This window comes from Macrotis lagotis, chromosome 1 (assembly GCF_037893015.1).
Source record: "Macrotis lagotis isolate mMagLag1 chromosome 1, bilby.v1.9.chrom.fasta, whole genome shotgun sequence".
NCBI classification, from domain to species: domain Eukaryota; kingdom Metazoa; phylum Chordata; class Mammalia; order Peramelemorphia; family Peramelidae; genus Macrotis; species Macrotis lagotis.
Window position 1 is genome coordinate 783666401 of NC_133658.1, and position 15206 is coordinate 783681606.

Below are 15206 nucleotides of genomic sequence, written 5' to 3' on the forward strand. Positions count from 1 at the left end.
TATTTTGGTGAACTGTATGCCAATAAATTGGATAACCTGAGTGAAATTGATGAATATTTACAAAAACACAAACTTCCCAGATTAACAGAAGAGGAAATAAAATACTTAAGTAACTCCATTTCACAAAAAGAAATTGAAGAAACAATTGATAAACTCCTTAAGAAAGCCTCCAGCTCTAGATGGATTTATAAGTGAATTCTATCAAACATTTAAGGAACAATTAATTCCTATTCTACATAAACTATTTTAAAAAATAGGAGAAGGATTTCTGCCAAATTCCTTTTATGACACAAACAGGGTGCTGATATCTAAACCAGGAAGAAGCAAAACAGACGAAGAAAATTATATACAAATATCTCAAATGATTATTGATACAAAAATATTAAATAAAATTTTATCAATGAGACTACAGCAAGTTGTTACTAGGATAATAAACTAAGATCAGGTAAGATTTATAACAGGTAGGCAGGGATGGTTCAATGTCAGAAAAACACTCAACATAATTGAACATATCAATAGCAAAAACCAACAGAAATCATTTGATTATCTCAATAGATGCTGAAAAAGCCTTTGATAAAATACAACATCCATTCTTATTAAAAACACTAGAAAGTATAGGAATAAATGAAGATACCTAAAAATAAAAATAATATCTATCTAAACCCATCAACAAATATTATATTAATAGGAATAAACTTGGAGCATTTCCAATAAAATAAGGAGTGGAAACAAGGATACCCTTCATCACCATTACTATTCAAAATAGTATTTGAAATGCCAGCTTTAGAAATAATAGAAGAGGGGCAGCTAGATGGTGCAGTGGATAAAGCACAGGCCCTGGAGTCAGGAGTACCTGGGTTCAAATCTGGTCTCAGACACTTAATAATTATCTAGTTGTGAGGCCTTGGGCAAGCCACTTAACCCCATTTGCCTTGCAAAAACCTAAAAAGAATAGACTAAAAAGAAATAAGAGAAGAAAAAGAAATCGAAGGAATCAGAATGGGCAATGAGAATGCAAAACTTTCACTCTTTGCAGATGATATGATTATACCTAGAGAACCTGTGAAAATCATCTAAAAATTATTGAAATAATGAATAAATTCAGCAAAATAGTAGGATATAAAATAAACCCACATAAATCATCAGCATTTCTATATATGAACAATAAAGCCCAAGAGTAAGAGATAGAAAGAGAAATTTCCTTTAAAGTAACTACTGACAACATTAAATAACTGGGAATCTACCTCCCAAGACAAACCCAGAAACTGGTTATAAATACAATTATAAAGCACTTCTCACTGAAATAAAGTCAGATCTAAATAAGTGGAAAAACGTCAATTGCTCATGGTTAGTTCGAGCTAATATAATAAAAAAGACATCTATCCAAATTAAATTACTTATTCAGTGCCATACCACTCAGACTACCAAATAACTATTTTAATGAATTAGAAAAAATAACAACAAAATTCATCTAAAGCATCCAACAATATCAAGGGAACTAATGGGAAAAAAATATAAAGGAAGACCATAGCTCTACTAGATCTAAAAGTATATTATAAATTGGCAGTCATCAAAACTGCCTGGTACTGGTTAAGAAATAGAGCAATGGATCAGTGGATTGGGATCGGTTCAAAAGAAACTGCAGTAAATGACTACAGAAATCTACTGTTTGACAAACCTAAAGACATAAGCTTCTGGGATAAGAACTCACTTTTTGATAAAAATTGTTGGGAAAACTGGAAAATAGTATGGCAAAAATTAAGCATAGACCCACATCTCACACCCCTATAAGATCAAAATAAGGTCAAAATAGGTTTGGCATCTAGACATAAGGGGTGAAACCATAGATAAATTAATAGATCAAAAAATACTCTATCAGATCTATGGAAAAGGGACAAATTTATGATCAAACAAGAAATAGAGTATATTATAAATGGCAAAATGAATGATTTTGACTATAATAAATTAAAAAGCTTTTGCACTAATAAAATCAATGCTGTCAAAATTAGAAGGAAAGTAGAAAGCTGGGAAACCATCTTGACAACTAAGAGTTCTGATAAAGGCCTCATTTCTAAAATATATAGAGAACTGCATCAAATTTATAAAATTAGAAGTCATTCTCAAATTGATAAATGGTTGAAGGATATGAATAGACAATTTTCAAATGAAGAAATTAAAACTATATATAATTATATGAAAAAATGCTCCCAGTCATTATTGTATAAAGAAATGCAAATTAAAATAATAATGAGGCATCACTTCACACCTTTCAGATTGGCCAAGATGAGAAAAAGGGAAAAAGATCAATAATGGAGAGGTTGTGGGAGAATTGGGACATTGATGGTGGAGTTGTGAAATGATCCAACCACTCTGGAGAGCAATACGGATCTATGCTCAAAGAGTAATATAACTGTTCATTTCCTTTGACTCAGCAATTCCAATTCTAGGCATATATCCAGAAGAAATCATAAAAAATAGGAAAAGTCCCACATGTTCGAAAATATTTATAGCAGATCTTCTTGTAATGGCAAAGAATTGGAATTGAGGGGATGCCCATCAGTTGAGGAATGGGTAAACAAGTTATGGTTCATGAATACTATGGAATATTATTTTCTTTAAGAAAACACAAATGGTCAGACTCTAGAGAAGCATGGAATGGGTTACAGGATCTGATGCTGAGTGAAGGGAGCATAACCAAGAGAACAATATACACATTAACAACAATATTGTGAGATGATCAACCTTGATGGAAGCATCTCCTCTCAGCAGTTCAGAGAGCTAAGACAACTGAATTAGACTGGCTATGGACAATGTTATCCCCATCCAGAGGAAGAAAAACAAAATAAAACAAAAACCCTTCAGAATCTGATGAATACTTTATAAAAATTGTCTCATATATCGCTTTCCCTTAATCCTAATTCCTTATACCGAAAATGAGAAATCTGTAAACATGTTTATCAAAAATTGTACAATGTTATCCTGACTATTCTCTGCTGAGAGAAGGGGTGGGTGGGAAGGGAGGGCGAAAAGAAACTTTGTAACTTAAATATACATATGCATATGGATAAATGTTGAGAAAAAAGAAGAAAGAGATAATCATCCTTGCAAGGTGAAAGTAGGGTCAAGAAGACGTGAAAAGGGGCCAGAGCTTCTCTTAGATGACTTAAATGCACTTCTGCAGTGGGTTGGACAAGGGTGGCACTTTGGGAGTGGTGTCAGGTGTTCTCCAATAGGCAAACTATGTACTGGTTTTCCTGTCCCAATGTGGGTGACCTCTAAGTCTAATGTCATTTCCTGCTAGGCCAGCACAAGCTTGATCCATCAGTGGCCAGGGTCAGGTAGCTGGAAACCAGAAGTTAGGGAAAGGTGAAATATCCCAGGCCACTTCCATCTAGATGAATTCACATTTTAACAATGAAATCACTTTGTACTACAGAATTCCTCAGATAGACACAGACAATATTTTTCTTCCATAAAATTGTTTCTGGTCATAACATCTCCTATGTCCATAATATGCTGCATCAACACATGAGGTAGGGTTGGAAGAGTTAGACTGTAAAACAGCATGTATTTGGAGCAAATTATTTAAATTCTGATTTTATTTTCCTTTGTCTATAAAATGAAAGGGTTCAAAAGAATGACTTCTGGGCAGCTAGGTGGCACAATGGATAGAGCATCTGGAGTCAGGAGGACCTGAGTCCAAATCTGACATTGGACACTTAATAATTACCTAATAGTTACCTTGGGCAGGTCACTTAACTATATTGCCTTGCAAAAACAAACAAAAGAATGATTTCTAAGATCCTTTTAAACACTACGATTCCATCTTTGGTAGGAAGGTGATAAAGAACAGTCATGAACAAGTGAGGCCAAACTTTCATAACGATAAACAATTACATGAAACCATCAAAGAATTTATATATCTGTTTTCATAGTAGTGAATATAATGATATTTCATAGCAAGATGAATGGAAATTATGCTGAGGAAACTACAATTGAATATCTATAAGCAGGTATTACACGGTTTATTAGTCTGGATTAAAAAAAAAAACCAAGTAACCAACAACACATGTTTGAGTATATTATGGCCTCTAGTGGTTGAGCTTTGTATGTTTTATAAACCACATGCTTACATAGTCCCAGCTTTTGCCATTCTTTGAATTGTTTCCCAAGAGCCTGGTGATTCAGAACACACCCTACATTAGCTTCAGGGAGTCAATTAACCTAGATGCCATTAAAGGTGAATGAGGACAGTTCCCCATTTTACATTGGCTTTTGGGCTCATTATTCTACTGGCACTGCTTTTGAAAAAGATAATAAATATATATATAACAAATCCAGTGATCTTTCCCCATACCTCTCCTGTAGCCCCCACCTTTTGGCCTTTCTGTTGCAATTGATTTCTTCTGGAACTCTTTCCTCTAATGGATTCTGAAAGATCATAATATGTTGATTCACCTCTTTCTTCTCTAGTTCATTTTCCACCCTTATGACAATAGCAATTATTCTCATAATAATAACTAGAAGGGATCATTATTATTTTTAATTATGAATTATTAGGGTTATATAATCTGGTGATCAACCTTCTAGGAATGAATTTCTCTATAATCACTCTGGTAGCATTTCAAATACAACTTGTTGAAAATAGAATTCATTCTCTTTTCACTCAAATCCTCCTTTTCCCATAGCTGTCCAATTATCATCAAGGGTACCATCATCCTATCAGTCATCCAAGCTCTAAAGATCAGTATCGCTTCTGACTCCTTACTCTTACTCATGCCACATATCCAATATCTTGTCAAATTTACAAAATCTCTTGTATAACTTTCTCTCCTAGATTTATGCAATAGCCTTCTAATTACTCTCCTTGGTTCAAGTCTATTCCCCTTCCAAAGCATCTAGCATTTTGCTACCAAAGTGATTTTCCTAAAATATTAGTATGACCATGTTGCCTTCCCACAACTCCCTACTCAACAAAATTCAATGGTTCTCTATTACCTTCAGGATCAAATATATAATCCTTTTGGGGGCATTTAAAGGCCTTAACAACTTGTCCTCTTCCTATTTTTTTCAGTCTTCTTATACTTTATTCCCTTCCACATACACTATGACTCAATTAAAGTGGCCTATTTGATGCTGACTTAATGCCTTTTTGCTCTTTTTCTACACCTCTTGACTGTAGTAACTTCAAGAGTGTTCAAATTCCACCTTCTGCAGAAGACCTTTCCTACTCTTACTTCATTCCAGTTTTCTTCCCTCTGAAATTATCCTTTATCTACTCTGTATTTTATCTTGAATAAATTTAATTATTTGCATGTTGTGAACCCACTTAGAAAGTGGGAGTAGATCTCATTAAAATGGATAAGAAATGAAACTGCATCTTATTAAAAGTCCCCCATAGGCAATGAAGCTATGTCATTATTAAATATGTATGCACCTAGTGGTATAGCTTTCAAATTCTTAGAGGAGAAGTTGAGTGAATTACAAGGAGACATAGAAAATAAAACTTAATAATGGGGGGATCTTAACCTCCCTCTCTCAAAACTAGATAAATCTAATCACAAAGTAAACAAGAAGGAAGAAGATGAATAAAATATTAGCAAACTTAGCTATGATAGACCTCTGGAGAAAACAATGAGGATAGAAAAAATATACCTTTTGCTCTGCAGGACATGGCATCTATACTAAAATTGATCATGTAATAGGGCATAAAAACCTTACAATCAAATGCCAAAAGGCAGAAATAATAAAAGCATACTTTTCAGATCACGAAGCAATAAAAATTACATGTAATAAAGGGCCATAGAAAGATAAAGCAAAAATTAAACTAAAATAATTTAATTTTAAATAACAAGTGAATCAAACAACAAATCATAGAAATAATCAATCATTTCATCCAAGAAAATGATAACAAGAAGACATCATAACAGAATTTAGGGATGAGGCCAAAACAGTTCATTGGGGAAATTTTTTTTAACCTCTAAATGCAAATATGAATAAAATAGAGAAAGAAGAGATCAATGAATTTGGGTATAAAAGTAAAAAAAGTTAGAAAAATGACAAATTAAAGATCCCCAATTAAATACCAAATTAGAAATTCTGAAACTCCAGGGAGAGATTAATAAAATTGAAATCAGGAAAAACCATTGATCTCATAAATAAAACTAAGAGTTAGTTTTATGAAGAAAGTCAATAAAATAGATAAACCTTTGGTTAATATGATTTAAAAAAGAAAGAAGAAAATCAAATTGCCAGTATCAAAAATCAAAAGGGTGAAGTAACCAACAATGAGAAGGAAATTAAAGAGATAATTCAGAACTGATAACCTGAGTGAGATGATGAATATTTACAAAAATATAAAGCGCTGAGATTAAAAAACCCAGATTCCTTTTATGACACCAATATGGTACTGATACCTAAACCAGATAAAGAAAATTATAGATCAATCTCCCTAATGAGCATTGATGCAAAAATCTTATGTGAAATTTTAGCAAAGAGATTACAGAAAGTTATTACTAGGTTAATATACCATTATCAGGTAGGATTTTTGCCAGGTAGGCAGGTCTGGTTCAACATTAGAAAATAACATAATAGAACTCAACATAATTGAAGATATCAATAACAAGATCAGCAGAAATCATATGATTATCTCAACAGATGCTGAAAAAGCCTTTGATAACATACAACACTAATTTCTTTTAAAAACACTAGAAAGTATAGGAATAAATGAAGTTTACCTTAAAATAATAAATATCTAAACCCATCAACAAATATTATATTAATGGGAATAAACTTGGAGCATTTCCAGTAAAATAAGGGGTGAAATAAGGATGCCCATTATCACCATTACTATTCACTAAAGTATTTGAAATTCTAGTTTTAGCAATAAGAGAAGAAAAAGAAATTGAAGGAATCAGAATTGGCAATGAGAATACAAACTTTAACTCTTTGCAGATGATATGATGATACACTTAGAGAACCTGTGAAAATTATCTAAAAATTACTTGAAGTTATGAATAAATTCAGCAAAATAGCAGGATATAAAATAAACCCACATAAATCATCAGCATTTCTATATAATAAACAATAAAGCCCAAGAGCAAGAGATAGAAAGAGAAATTTCATTTAAAGTAACTACTAACAACATTAAATAAATGGGAATCTACCTCCCAAGACAAACCCAGAAACTGGTTATGAACATAATTATAAAGCACTTCTCACCAAAATAAAGTCAGATCTAAATAATTGGAAAAATGTCAATTGCTCATGGTTAGTTTGAGCTAATATAATAAAAATGACAAGTCAAACCAAATTAAATTACTTATTCAGTGCCATACCAATCAAACTACTAAATAACTATTTTACTGAGCTAGAACAAATGGTAGCAAAATTCATCTAAAGCAGCCAACAATATCAAGGGAACTGATTAAAAAGTTGTAAAGAAGGGTGGTATAGCTCTACCAGATCTAAAATTATGTAATAAAGCATCAGTCATCAAATCTGCCTACTGGTTAAGAAATAGATGAGTGGATTAGTATAGGTTCAAAAGAAACAGCAGTAAATGACTACAGCAATCTACTGTTTGACTAACTCAAAGACATTAGCTACTGGGATAAGAACTCACTCTGACAAAAATTGATGGGAAAACTGGAAAATAGTATGGCAAAAACTAGGCATAGACTCACAACTCACACCCTAAATAAAAAAAAAAGGTCAAAATGGACACAGGATTTAGACATAAAGTGCAATACTATAGACCAATAAACAGATCAAGTAATACTCATCTGTCAGATCTATGGAAAGGGGAGAAATTTATGATGAAACAAGAGTTAAGAGTACATTATTAATTGTAAAAAGGATGATTTTGACTATATTAAATTTAAAAAGTTTTTGCACTAATAAAACCATGCCTGCCTAAATTAGAAGGAAATCAGAAAGTTGGGAAACAATTTTCATAGCTAGGTCTTCTGATATAAGTCTCATTTCTAAAATACATAGAAAATTGCATCAAATTTATAGGGTTACATGTTATTCTCCAATTGATGAATGGTCAAAGGATATGAACTGTGTCAAATGAAGAAATTAAAGCTATGAAAAATGCTCCAAATCATTCCTGATTATAGAAATGAAAATTAAAGCAACCATGAGGTTTTACCTCACACCTATTAGATTGACTAAGATGGCAAAAAGAGAAAATGATCAATGCTGGAGAGGTTGTGAGAGATTGGGACATTATTGCGTTGTTGGTGGAGTTGTGAACTGATATAACCATTTTGGAGAGTAATATGGAACTATGTCCAAAGAACAATAAAACTGATCATATCCTTTGATCCAGCAATACCAATAGTAGGCCTATATCTAGAAGAAATCTTAAAATTTAGAGACGTTCCACATGATCCAAAATATTCATAGCAGCTCTTTTTGTAGTGGCAAAGAATTGGAAATTGAGAGGATTCCCATCAATTAGGGAATTACTGAACAAATTATGGTATATGAATGTTATGGAGTACTATTGTTCTAGAAGAAACCATGAATGGCTGGACTCTAGAGAAACATGGAATGAATTACAAGAACTGATGCTGAGCAAAGGGTGCAGAATCAAGAGGACATTGTAAGCATTAACAACATTGTAAATTGATCAACCTTAATGAATTCAACTTCTCTCAATAGTTCAGAGAGCTAAGACAAACCTAGGAGATCTGCTATAGATAATTGCCATCCATATCCAGAGGAAGAAAAACAAAGCAAAAAGAAATCCACAGAATCTGAATTAACACTACATTCATTTTTTAAAAATTTCTATTATGTTTTTTTCTTTCCTATCTTATGGTTTTCTTTCTTTTCCCTTAATCCTAATTCTTCATACAGAAAATGACTAAACTATAAATATGATAAACACAAATGTATAAATACAATATTCTCCAGACTCTTTGCCAATGAGGGGAGGAGTATAGGAAGGGAGGGTGGAAGGATATTGTATAACTTAAAATGTGCATAGGCATGTGGATGAATGTTGAAATACTTATATAACATGTAAGTGGAAAAATAAAATAAAATATCAATTAAAAAAGTGAGAGTAGAGTGCTGGCCTTGAAGTCACGAGGACCTGACTTCAAATCCAGTTTCAAATACATTCTAGTTTTATGACCTTGGGCAAGTTACTTAATCTGATTGCCTTGAATCCTGGACTAACTCCAATTGGTCTGATCCATACTGGACCCAGAAGGCTGTGGAGGAGAAAGTGAGGTTAGTGATTTTCGTCCAGCATCCCCTCTCTCAAATCCAATTCACTTGCATGTCAAGGCATCATCACCCTGATGTCATGGACAAACAATATCAGAAAGTGAGCTCCTCAAGGGCAGAGAATACATTTTTGCATTTATTTTTTTCAGGTTTCAGGTTTTTTTTTTTCCAAGGCAAACTGGGTTAAGTGGCTTGCCCAAGGCCACACAGCTAGGTAATTATTAAGTGTCTGAGACCGGATTTGAACCCAGGTACTCCTGACTCCAGGGCCGGTGCTTTATCCACTATGCCACCCAGTTGCCCCGATTTTTGCATTTCTTTTGTTGCCCAGTACATAGCATAGTCTCATTGACTTATAACTCTGTCATGAGACATTTCTTTATAGCTTGGTTAGAACCAATTGGATCTTGTAGAAGTTTCTCATTATGAAAAAGGAGGGAAATTCTCATCTGATATGACTAATAAGATTGATAAATTAAATAACTAAATAATTTAAAGCACTTGGGCTATATAGTAAGTTGAATCTTTTTTTGGTCTCATTGATTGGTTTCCAAAAAAAGTCCCTTTTTTATTTTAGTGATTGATGTAGTCTCTACCAAATAGTTGAGATGGATATTAGAATTCTCAAAGTGTAGGGAATTTTAGTTTTGCTGGACTTCAGCAAATTTAGATGACCACATTTATGGTTATTTATCATCAATAGCAATGTGTTAGGAACAAAGATGGAGAAACCTAGCTGGAGCTGTGTGCCAGAAATCAGTATTTGAGACTCCACTCATATCTGATGACAGGATCAGGATTTTAAGGAAGGTTCATGTTCCCTTCTGCACTGTTGTACCTGGGTCATATCATTCAGATATTTTTGCAAGTGGAAAGTGGTTGAAGCCTGCAGTATATTAGCCATAGTAGTCCCTTCCCCCACTCCCAATCTGGTTCTGACACTTGAACTTCTGAAGAAAGTAATCAACAAGTTCACAAATATTTAAATGCCTTCTGCCATACACTGTGTTAGGGCTTAGGAATAGACTAGAAAAACAAAAATTAAACAGATCCTGTCCTCAAGGAGCTTATATTTTACTTGGGGGAAAACGTACATAGAAAAGAAGAATATACATGTAGCATGTGCTCTGGCATTATTGTCCCAATTCTCACTCACTGTGAAAAGATACATTCACAGAACATGAATACTAAATCTACTTAGGGCTCTAGAGGCATTTCTAAGGGGCTGAGCAGTACCTTTTTTGTGGTATTATGTAGTTTTGCTAAGGAGGGTTAATTAGGACATCTCTCTTCTTTTTCTCATTGACAGAATTGGAACCTCCTCTAGATGCTTGAAGTACTTTGATCCTGAACTGGTCTTTTATTATCTACAGGGTATAACTAAGTTCCTCAATTAACCAGAATATTCTTTATTAACATTTCTCCAGTTTCTCTGAGGACATACCACATAATAGACATTGATTGGTTGGTGGACTGGTATTTGTTTTCACTAAGGACTTCATTAATTTTAGTGATTTACTCAATCATTTCTACTTTTTTTTTCATTTTAAAGATTTTTTTTTATTTCGAGTCTTACAATTTCCCTCTAATCTTGTTTCCCATGCCCCACAGAAGGCAATTTGCCAGTCTTTACATTGTTTCCATGGTATACATTGATCCAAATTGAATGTTATGAGAGAGAAATCATCCCTCCATGCTATCTTCCCTCTGATTGTATTTTTCTCCCTTTTTCACATTATCCATATTCCCTAGTATTTTGTTTCTGAATACCACCACCTTCAGTGTATTTGCCCTCCTATATCCACTCCCTTCCCCTTTCTTTCCCCTTTCACTTTTTCCTTCCCTTCCTTCTGTTAGTTCCCCTTTTTCTCCCCATCCCTGTCTCCATCCTACCTCCCCTTTTCCCCTTTAAATACTTGAAAGGTAAAATGTTTCTTAAGTTACTTGCATATGTGTGTAAGTTAACTTTAAGCTATGTCTGATGAGAGGAAGATTCAGGTGTTTCTCATCATATCCATCACTTCTGGCTAAGTATATTCTCTGTATTAGAGTTACAATTCTTGAGAGTTATTAGAGTCTTTCTCCCAAATAGGGATATAGCCAGTTTCTTCCCACTGGATAACAGTCTCGTGGATAAGTCATGAGTATCCATAATTCTGGCTAAGTATATTCTCTCTGATAGAGTTACAATTCTCAAGAGTTATGAGATTATTTTCCCCATGCTGGGATATAGACAGTTTCATTTTATTGGATAGCAGTTTTTTTTTCCTCTTTACCCCCCCTTTAAAAATTTTTTTTTTTAACCTTTTCATGTGTCTTTTGAACCTCCTGTTTGATGTCCAAATTTTCTATTCAACTCTGGTCTTTTCATCAGGAATTGTTGGAAGTCTCCCATTTTGTTAAATGATCATCTTTTCCCCTGGAAGAGAAGGATCAGTTCTGCCAGATAGTGGATTCTTGGTTGCATTCCACGTTTCCTTGCTCTTCGGAATATCTCATTCCAGGCCCTTTGATCCCTTAATGTTGATGCAGCCAGGTCCTGCATAATCCTTACTGTGGCTCCTTGGTATTGAAATTGTTTCTGGCTGCTTGCAGAATTTTCTCTTTTATCTGATAGTTCTGTAATTTGGCCACAACATTCCTTGTTGTTTTCATTTTAGTATCTCTTTCTGGAGGAGATTGATGTATTCTTTTTTTTTTTTTTTAGGTTTTTCAAGGCAAACGGGGTTAAGTGGCTTGCCCAAGGCCACACAGCTAGGTAATTATTAAGTGTCTGAGACCGGATTTTAACCCAGGTACTCCTGACTCCAGGGCCGGTGCTTTATCTACTACGCCACCTAGCTGCCCTGGATCGATGTATTCTTTCAATAACTATTTTGCCCTCTGGTTCCATGATATCAGGGCAATTGTCCATTACTAAATCCTGTAATGTAAAGTCCAGGCTTTTTTTCTCTTCAGTGTTCTCAGGAAGGGCTATAATTCTCAGGTTGTCCCTCCTCAATCTATTCTCAAGGTCAGTGGTTTTTGCTGATGAGGTATTTTACATTTTCTTCTATTTTTTCAATTTTTTGGTTTTATTTAGCAGACTAGACTCTCTGTCTCAAGAAGTCATTAGTTTCCACAGACTCCATTTTTTTTTTAGAGAAGAGTTTTCTTCACTTACTTTTTGCAACTCCTTTTCCAATTGGTCAATTCCATTTTTGTAAGAGTTTTCCATTTGACCAATTGAGGTTTTGAGAGAATTGTCTTCTTGTTGCAAGGTGTTAATTTTTCTCTCCCAAATTTTCCAATTGATTTTTAAACTCCTTCCTTATTTCCTTCAAGGAAGTCTTTTTGTGCTGGAGACCAGATTATATTCTCCTCAGAGGTTCTAGGTCTCTCTGAGTTAGTGTTTTTTCCTTCCAATAATTTTTCTATGGACCCTCCTTTGCGCTGGTCTTTCTTCATTATCCTAAGACCTTGTGTTGGGCATGGTTTGGTTCACAGAGGTTTGGTGTTGGGATCCCTAGAGGCTTTGCTCATTGAGTATAATATCTTCAAGTGGTCAGTAGGGGGTGCTAGAGGTTTTGCTCACTGAGTGAAATATCTCCAGCCGGCCAGTAGGGGGTGCTGGTAGCCTTTTCTGGAGTGTCTGTGACCTTGGTTGAGGCCCTCTCCCTTGACCAGCAGGGAGTGGTTGAAGCTGTGGAATACTGTTATCTTTGATCAATAGTGGCCTCTACCCTGGGGTGAGGTCATCTCTCTCCCTATTCACAATGGAGGTGGTTCTGCTGCTTGGCCTTAGCCTAGGGCAGAAGGTGGGCTGTGATTGAGTTTGTTCTGGGAAAAGGCATCAGCTGAAATGAAGGTACTGATTCTGAGTTCCTCGGGACCAGAGGAGTCCAGGGATCGATGTCTGCAGCTCTCCTGGATCAGAACTCTCCCTCCAGTACTGCCCTCAAGCTCCCAATGGTCAGTGCCACAACCAATGTCTCTGCTCCCTAGTTGGCCTGTGCCCCTGTGGCCAAGCAGGCTCTAGACCTGCTTCTGATCAAGCCAGTCCTGTTCTCAGGCCCTCAGGCTCCCAGGCTCCTGCCCCCTGCTAATCCAGCTAATCCAAGGCTGATCCAGGCTCCCAAGCTCTTACTGGGTGCTCCTGGCAGGATCCATCCTCTGTACCCACCATTGATCCCAGAAGACAGATCCTGAGGTGGATGTTTTTCTCCTGACTTTTTTTTTGTGGGGGTTGTACATCGGATTTCAATTAAGAGGTTTGTTTCATACTCTATATGAGAAAAGATCAGGTGAGCTTTAGCAATGTGTTTGTCTTCTCTCCGCCATCTTGGTCGGAAGATCATTTCTGCTTTTACATGTAGACAAAGTAAGATCTGGATGGAGTTGAGGCAAATGCTAATGACTGTAAAATGAGTTAGAAGAGGAAATGGCAATCCACTCCAGGCTCTTTGTCAAGAAAATCTCAAATAATGCCATGAACTGTCCTAAATTTCTGAAATGACATCACAACTGAAATGATTGACTAAGGGAATATAAGAGGTAAAGCTAAGGAGGATGAGCATTCTAGGCATAATAGAAAGAAAGTATGTTAGAAAACATTAGTACAGCAGATGGAATCTCAATCAGAGGACAATAGGTGTTTGCTAGAATGTAGATCACATGGTCAGGTAGTATTGTGAAGTCAGTCTGAAAAGATAGATTGGAGTACTATTTTAAAAGGCTTTAAATGTCAAATAGAGGAGTTTATATTTTATCTTAGATGTAGCTGGGTCTTTTTGAGGGCACCATTCTTCTATTTGCTCCTGTTTATAACCCTTTATACCTAGGAGTCACTCTTGACTCTTCTATTTCTCTTTCCACTTTGTCCCATATATTCAGTCAACTGTCCAGGCTTTATTGATTGTCTTTATAAAATCTTTTCCTACTATTTCCTTATCTCCATTTGCAAAGTCACTATTTAGTTCAGGCCTCATTATCTCTTGTGCAAATGACTGCAATAGTCTTATAGGTATCTCTTCTTCCAGCCTTTCCATCTTTTAAATATGCTTCTTGAATAGGGAAATTATATGGTCTGACCTATGCTTATTTTCTTTTGTGAAGAGGGAAAGAGCCCCTGGGCCACGATTGTAATTTCTAAGCTTTTATTCACAGCACCATTCCACTCTGTGATTAGATAAAAATCATACTATAATAAAATCATAGCATTCCTTTAGGTTTTTAATTTTGTTCAGGAAATCATGAATATTCTTTCATTTATTCCATGTTAGTTTCTAGATTCAAGATTCTAGACTTTTCATTGATAATTCATAATTAGGGGTCAACTCCTCTGTAAAAGAAAAGGAATAAGGGAGGGAATTCCATCATTTCTCAGACCTCCTTTTCTTTCCCCTAATGGCAAAAGGTTAAGGTCCGAGAAAAGTCCCCAATTACAGAACAGAGGCACTCGACATGATGAAAATGAAATAGCAAGGGTTTATTAAACTAGCTCAAGCTAGGGTTACGTCCTAGGACAGGGCTAGGATCCTGGAACCCCGAGTAAAGTGAGGAGAGACCTTATATATGGTCTAGTCGGGGATTATCAAGCATCTGCCTGCTGATTGTCCTGAGATGGTGCAGCATGTTCTTATTGGATGCAGGTCCTCAGAGAAGCTCCCCTGTTTCATGGTCCGAGAGCTGACCTGGCAGAATCTCCAGGAGATGATCAGGCAGAAACTCAGCAAGCTGACCAAGCAGAGACTTAGGAGCAGAATTTAGGCAAAAGTTCATAGATTTCAACATTCAGAGTCTTACAGGCATTCAGGCAAAAGTTCACAGGTTTCGAAACTCAGGGTCTTACAAAAATAGTAAAAAGGTCACTAGGAGTAGGGAAGTCAAGTTCAAGTCCTTACTCTACTGACCTATCTAGATCTCAGGTTTTTGTGCATAAATCAAGAGGTCAGTCACAATCTAACATCACAAATATTGTCTAG